The following is a 6,000-nucleotide window of genomic DNA, read 5'->3' on the forward strand; positions in this document are numbered from 1 at the left end:
CATGTGTTCTTATTAGCCCCTCGGGATATATATTGAAAAATTGTTACCAGTTTATTTTTGGGATTCCAAAAAGTTTCAACCATTAATTGACTGGTTTTCCCTTGAACCGTGGAGGTTATCCAGGGGCAGAAGAAATAGGTACTGACACCTGGTAAATTATATGGGTTTAACATAGCTCTTCAATTATGTACTTAATTCTGAAATAGTTCCAAAATTAATGGCAGGATATATAATTTATGTCAGTGGTGAATGTAAATTTATTATGTTACTCTCATTACTGGAGCATACTCACATGGAGATGTCTTTTTGCGGGTGGGAGAAAGTGTAAGTTAGTGTTATTAACCAAGTTAATTAGACTAATGATTTTCAAAAAGAGGAGAATTGAGAAGAAAAATTACTCATTCCAATGATTCTTGTATTTTGAGCCCAGTCATGTCCCTAATTTCAGTCAGTCTTGTATTTCCACCAAACCAGGGGTCTGGAGCCCTAGATTCCTGCCTGGGCTTTCAGTATTATAGGTTAATGATTTCTACATACTTGAGTTTCAAAAGGGGCCAAAATTTTGACATTTTGTAGAAATGCTACATGAGTTTGATTTAAAAACTACATATTTTTCATTTTGTGCATAGTTAATTATAACTGAAGTAAAATAGTAAGAACCTGATGGGGATATACTTGCTACCAAAATAGATCTGCGAAATTATTTGAGAACAGTCCTATTTCAACTGATATATACAGGGGCTTAAGATGTTTTGGGCCATGATACAATAGCCAACCACGAAACTCCCAGTATACTGCCAAACCAGTCCAGCCCTGAAATCAGGGATGTACAACCTGATGGGGAAACATGATCAAAAATCATGAATCTGAAGGTATATATTACTAGAAGTTCATAATCTATTGTCTTAAGTTTTGATATTTTTGAATGGAGACAACCATTAGAACTGGGGTAGAAAATTCTGGCATATCTATTATGTAACCTCACATTATTGGCAAAGGTTTCCTGATTGCTGCGAAAATTCATCCTCTTACATATTATGGCCAATTTCGACATGCCATTCAAATTTTAAGTATCTAGACATCTAAGCCCAAAACATTTACTTTAGGAATCGTTATCATACATTACTTAAAATAATAGTTGGAATGGTAATATTATTAGCTCCAGAAAATATATGGAAGTCACACAGCTTATCAGGTATATATGTCCTGTCACTTGTGAAAATGACTACTCGTAAGGTCTCAAATACATTTATTCATACAAGGGGCTTCACTGTTCAGAGAACAGATTATAAAATAATGCAACACCAAAGCTTTAGGATGGAGGAGCAGTGTTGTCTTTGTCATTGGTATTGTATTCAAAAGAAGTCCACATGTGATTTTTCATGGGTAGCCACTCCACCTCATTTGAATTTTTTGCAGTATTTGGATATAAGTGATACTATTTGAAGTGATCACACTGACTTGCAAGTAAAACCAACAATGTTTGTTGATTGATTTGATCATTTTTAACCATTTGTAAGTCGTTCTAACAATTGATAATCAGTAAATCTATCAAACTTTGCTTCCTCGTCTAGTTTCGGCCTTTTCTCCAGAACTTCCCCAAGCTTATTTTACCGTTTCCTTTACGTATGTATATGCTGAAAATCACAGGTGAAAGTAGACAGCCCTAACTTACCCCTCTGCTTAGCACTGCCCATCCCAACTCACCAGACACCACATGCATCTGTTCAGTAGGGCGGCGCTCATTTTTCCAAAATTGAGAGGCATGGAAATGCGTACGCTAAAAATGATCGGGTTCCCACAGTTTTCTTTCTGTTATGTGGAAGTCTCATCAATGCCTTGCACTTGGGGACAGAGTACAACTGGGACAAGGCGTACATTTTACATGGAGATTAGTGTAGATAAACCTGTTATGTCTTAAGGCTATTAACTCATTTCAGAACTCCTATGAAGTGCACCTGTTAGCGTACCCATCTTAGCATATATTGATACCTTCACAGGGATACTGGCGCGCGCGTGAAGGGCTGCAACCGACGACAAGCAGGCTGCGTCACGGAACACTAGTTTCCCCTTTCACTCGACCCCAGTCAAGGGAAGACTCACCGATGTCATTTCATTTCATTAAATATTTGATCGTGAAATAAATAAAACATTTTCAAAAAATATTTTTAGAAATTTTCTTGGGGGGCGCGTCAGACGCCAGATGCCATTCGAAGAATAGCATTGGGATTTATTCCGTAAAAGCGTTCTACATACGAGGTATCCGTTACCACCGATACCGCCTGAGAAACTATGAGAAGAGTTGAATTACGCGTCAAGTTGATGGAAGGTTCACAATTATACTTATACCTCCTCTTGCCCTCGCATTTAATGATGAGCATTTTTAAAAAGGATGATAGCTTGTAGCAGGTAATGCAGTCTGGTATGAAATAATGTAACAAGAAATCTTCGGTACTATTTTCTAAGGTATTGCCATTGTCCGTTTAAATCGATTTGCCTCTGTAAACACCACTCCCGTCATAAGTCATTAAATAAAATTGAATTTAATATGGAAGTACTAAACAAATAAGGACAAACCTATATTTTAGTCTTTTTCAACACTTTTTCAAAAATAATGACTGACATAGTGGCGTCAGGGAATCCTCTCCAACATCCCGCTGGTAGCTATCTCCAGCCATGTGTAAGTGTGAGCAAAAGTTTCATTAGTGCTAAATGCTATTTTGCTAAATTTACCAAGCAATAATGAAATTCAAATTCCATTCCGCCGAAAATATAATGAACTGATGACGTAACGGAGCCATATTTCAAATGCTAATGGATAATTTCTCATCATTTGTCAAAGTAATGGTTTGCAGTGATAATATTGCAGAATATTCAATTGTTCCCGACCCAACTTTGTGGAAATTCATGTTAATTAAATGAAGAATACTAAGTATCTTTCCACTGTCCTTTATTCACGTAGAGTTTGGCCTTTTTCTGTTCCCGGCTCACAATGTATCTTTCCATTGTTCTTTATTCACGTAGAGTTAGGCCTTTTTCTGTTCCCGGCTATTTTGCTATGGGAGTATCTTCATATGCTTAGGCATATCACAAGTTCAAAGTTGCGGATCGGTGAAATGTGTGCTTCAAATTGCGACTATAGGTCTTCAAGGGTCTACTAGGTCTTGTATAGAGTGCAATGTCGTAGGGAACTTTAAAACGGGACAAAACCGTCGTCGCACCCTTCGAAAGGGTTTGATTGGCCCCGTAACCTCCTCTTTTGGTTTACTACAGCTCATCGCCTGCAGCGTGCTGCAGTTGGATCACATGCGGCCGCATCGACTCCCTTAATTCCCTTGCAATTTTCAAGTTCGCATAATGTGTTACCTGACGATGAAGATGAAAGGCGACCACAAAGCAATGGTTTGATTGATACCATTTCAGCGATGCCATGGCCTCTGTAGTCCGACGCTCAGCATCCAGAAACGGCAGCGGCAAAGTTTACGAAATAGCTACGAATGCCATTTCAAGAAGTCGATGCCATAATGGCATCCTTAAGCAAATAGCAATGGGAGCCATCGTTAGGGGAATAACTCTCCTGCCATCACTTTATGAACATTTCCTTTATCGAGGGTAATAGATTGAAACAATTCATGTAAACTATGGTCATATAACTAAGTTACAGTGTGAAAATATACGGCTTCATTCGATTATTATTAAAATAATTTTATTATGACCATTATAGGATCAAATGATAAGAAGCAGCAACCCCTCTGGTGGCCAAACAAGCCTAGGTCATTTGAATTTGTGCCATATTTTACCAAATGATGTGATTTTTTGTTACCTTGCAATGATTTAGAATGGCTATTCAAAGTATCTAGGGGACTTGAATAATTTGTACCCTTGAGTCAACGTTCTATAATAATCTCACTTAGTCATTCACAACCAGGAAGTTCATAGCTATTTCTTTGGCTCTCTCCTAGCCAGGAGATGCAAAGGTAAGGCAGAGAAAATTACAATGATAAAGAGGGAAGACAAATTCTCTTGGCTCATCATAACATTCTGGCCATCCCTGCGTCCTTATCAACTTTAATTCTTTCTCCAACTTTCTTTCCGTCCCTTCTCCTCGGCTTTTTTGAATAACCTTCCCTTCAGATTCACGTCAGCGCCAAACATTTTAAATGAACGGAGTCCGGATGTGTCCAAAAATAGTCTCTCTTTTCCACATGAATTTCAATTCTCCATTTTCTTAGCATTTCTTTCTTCTTCCTCTAGCCTACTCGACGTGCATTCCCGCTACAATTCAAATGGCCCAAGTTATTTTCATATTCATGTTACACAGGAAATGCATTGGTAGTCGCAGTAGGACGGTCATTCTCACGTCTGTAGATATTTATCCACTTATTGTTAAATCCTTCCACTGTTTCAGTCGAACGAATTTCTTGTAATCAGGGAACTTTGGTCCTATTCCAATGTTAAAGTAGTCTCTTGAAGGCACTCTTAGTAACATCATGGTTGGCTCTCAAGAGGCGGGATAAAAGACTCATTACACCTCGCACAGTCGGTAAGTTTTCGAATTTGAACTCGTCACATTCCATACCATTGGGGTTGACCACTTTTAAACTTCTATATTCGCAGGTTGACACGCTGGCTTTACACGCCGACACCAAGTTACAAACCGTCGGAAAACTTGCTCCAATTTCGACCCATGAAAACGCATATGGAGGAAAAACATGCTCAGGAAAAAATCCTACCTTCAAGAGCACATTCATTCGTTAATTCTGCTCAATTTACTCTCTCAAACGCCTTCTCGAAACCTGCGAGGCAAACAAATACATCCTCGTTGTTCATTTCTTTCAGTGTCCTCAATATTGCTATGACTTTGCTCAAATCTTTCCCCTTTCCGAACCTAACTTGATATCCGCTTGTATACACCCTTCGTCATCCTTTTGTTGATAATCCTGTGCGCCCCGTTATTTGTGTGGAAAATCAAACTTGCTGTCCTGTAATCACTACCTAGGATTGCTTCTCCCTCATTTGGGACGGATCTAATTCGACGAAGTCTTCTTTTCTCTTTCCACTCTCATAAATACTATGAATGAGCCCATAATAACCTCTTCCTTTCACGTTTCCCTAAACACATAAGTGATTCCGCCGGAGTGTTAGCTATCCCAAACCCTTGATCGATTTCATTTTCCCCAATGCCTTTTCTCTCCTTGAATCAAGTATGCCTTGACCTCAACGTATTCCCTTTTTATAACTAAACATGCATGCTTAATATCTTTACCATATTGCTCTTCTATGCATTATTTCGATCTCTCGTGAACTTTTCTGATTTGATTAGTAGTTAATTCATGTCGTATCTTTGATGTTGAGAACGTGGTTTCCCTTCTTACCTCCTCAGAGTATTTCGCTTCCTTGTATCGCGCACCGATTTCGCCCGTAAAAAATCTCCATATCATCTCACTGATTCTTTTGATCCGTTATTTCATCGTCTAAGGTTATTAATTAGCTCCTCGTACATTCTTCTACCGACTTGTTTTGTTTACATTCTTCAATTTTCCTACTCTCGTCATTCCTGATGATTGACTTTGCACCAATGGCTTCCTTAACCCTTTCCTATTTACTGCTCTTACTGTCTGGTTTTCGACTTTCGATGCCTCCGTTTGAGATGCTGCATATTTCTTCCACTCAGACCCGTCCAAGTTTTCACGTTCATAATATTTTTGGCTGCCTCCTGAAATTCCTTCCTTTTCGTCCCGGCTAAAGTTTCTCCTCATCTATCTTCCCTTTTCTATCCTTATCAATCTGACATTAAATTTCATTTACACGAAATTATGACCTGAACTCCTATCTGCTCCCAAGAAATTGTGCGAACTGTCCACAGTGCTCCTAAATCTGCGACTAACTATGGTATACTCCAACTAATGCCTAAAGCTATTTGGTTGTTCAAAACTATGTAAATAATAATGAACGATTTATTCTACAGAACTATATGGATTTCTCCTTGCGGTCATCCCT

This window comes from Hetaerina americana, unplaced genomic scaffold (genome assembly GCF_022747635.1).
Source record: "Hetaerina americana unplaced genomic scaffold, ioHetAmer1.1.p SCAF_16, whole genome shotgun sequence".
In the NCBI taxonomy this organism is placed as follows: domain Eukaryota; kingdom Metazoa; phylum Arthropoda; class Insecta; order Odonata; family Calopterygidae; genus Hetaerina; species Hetaerina americana.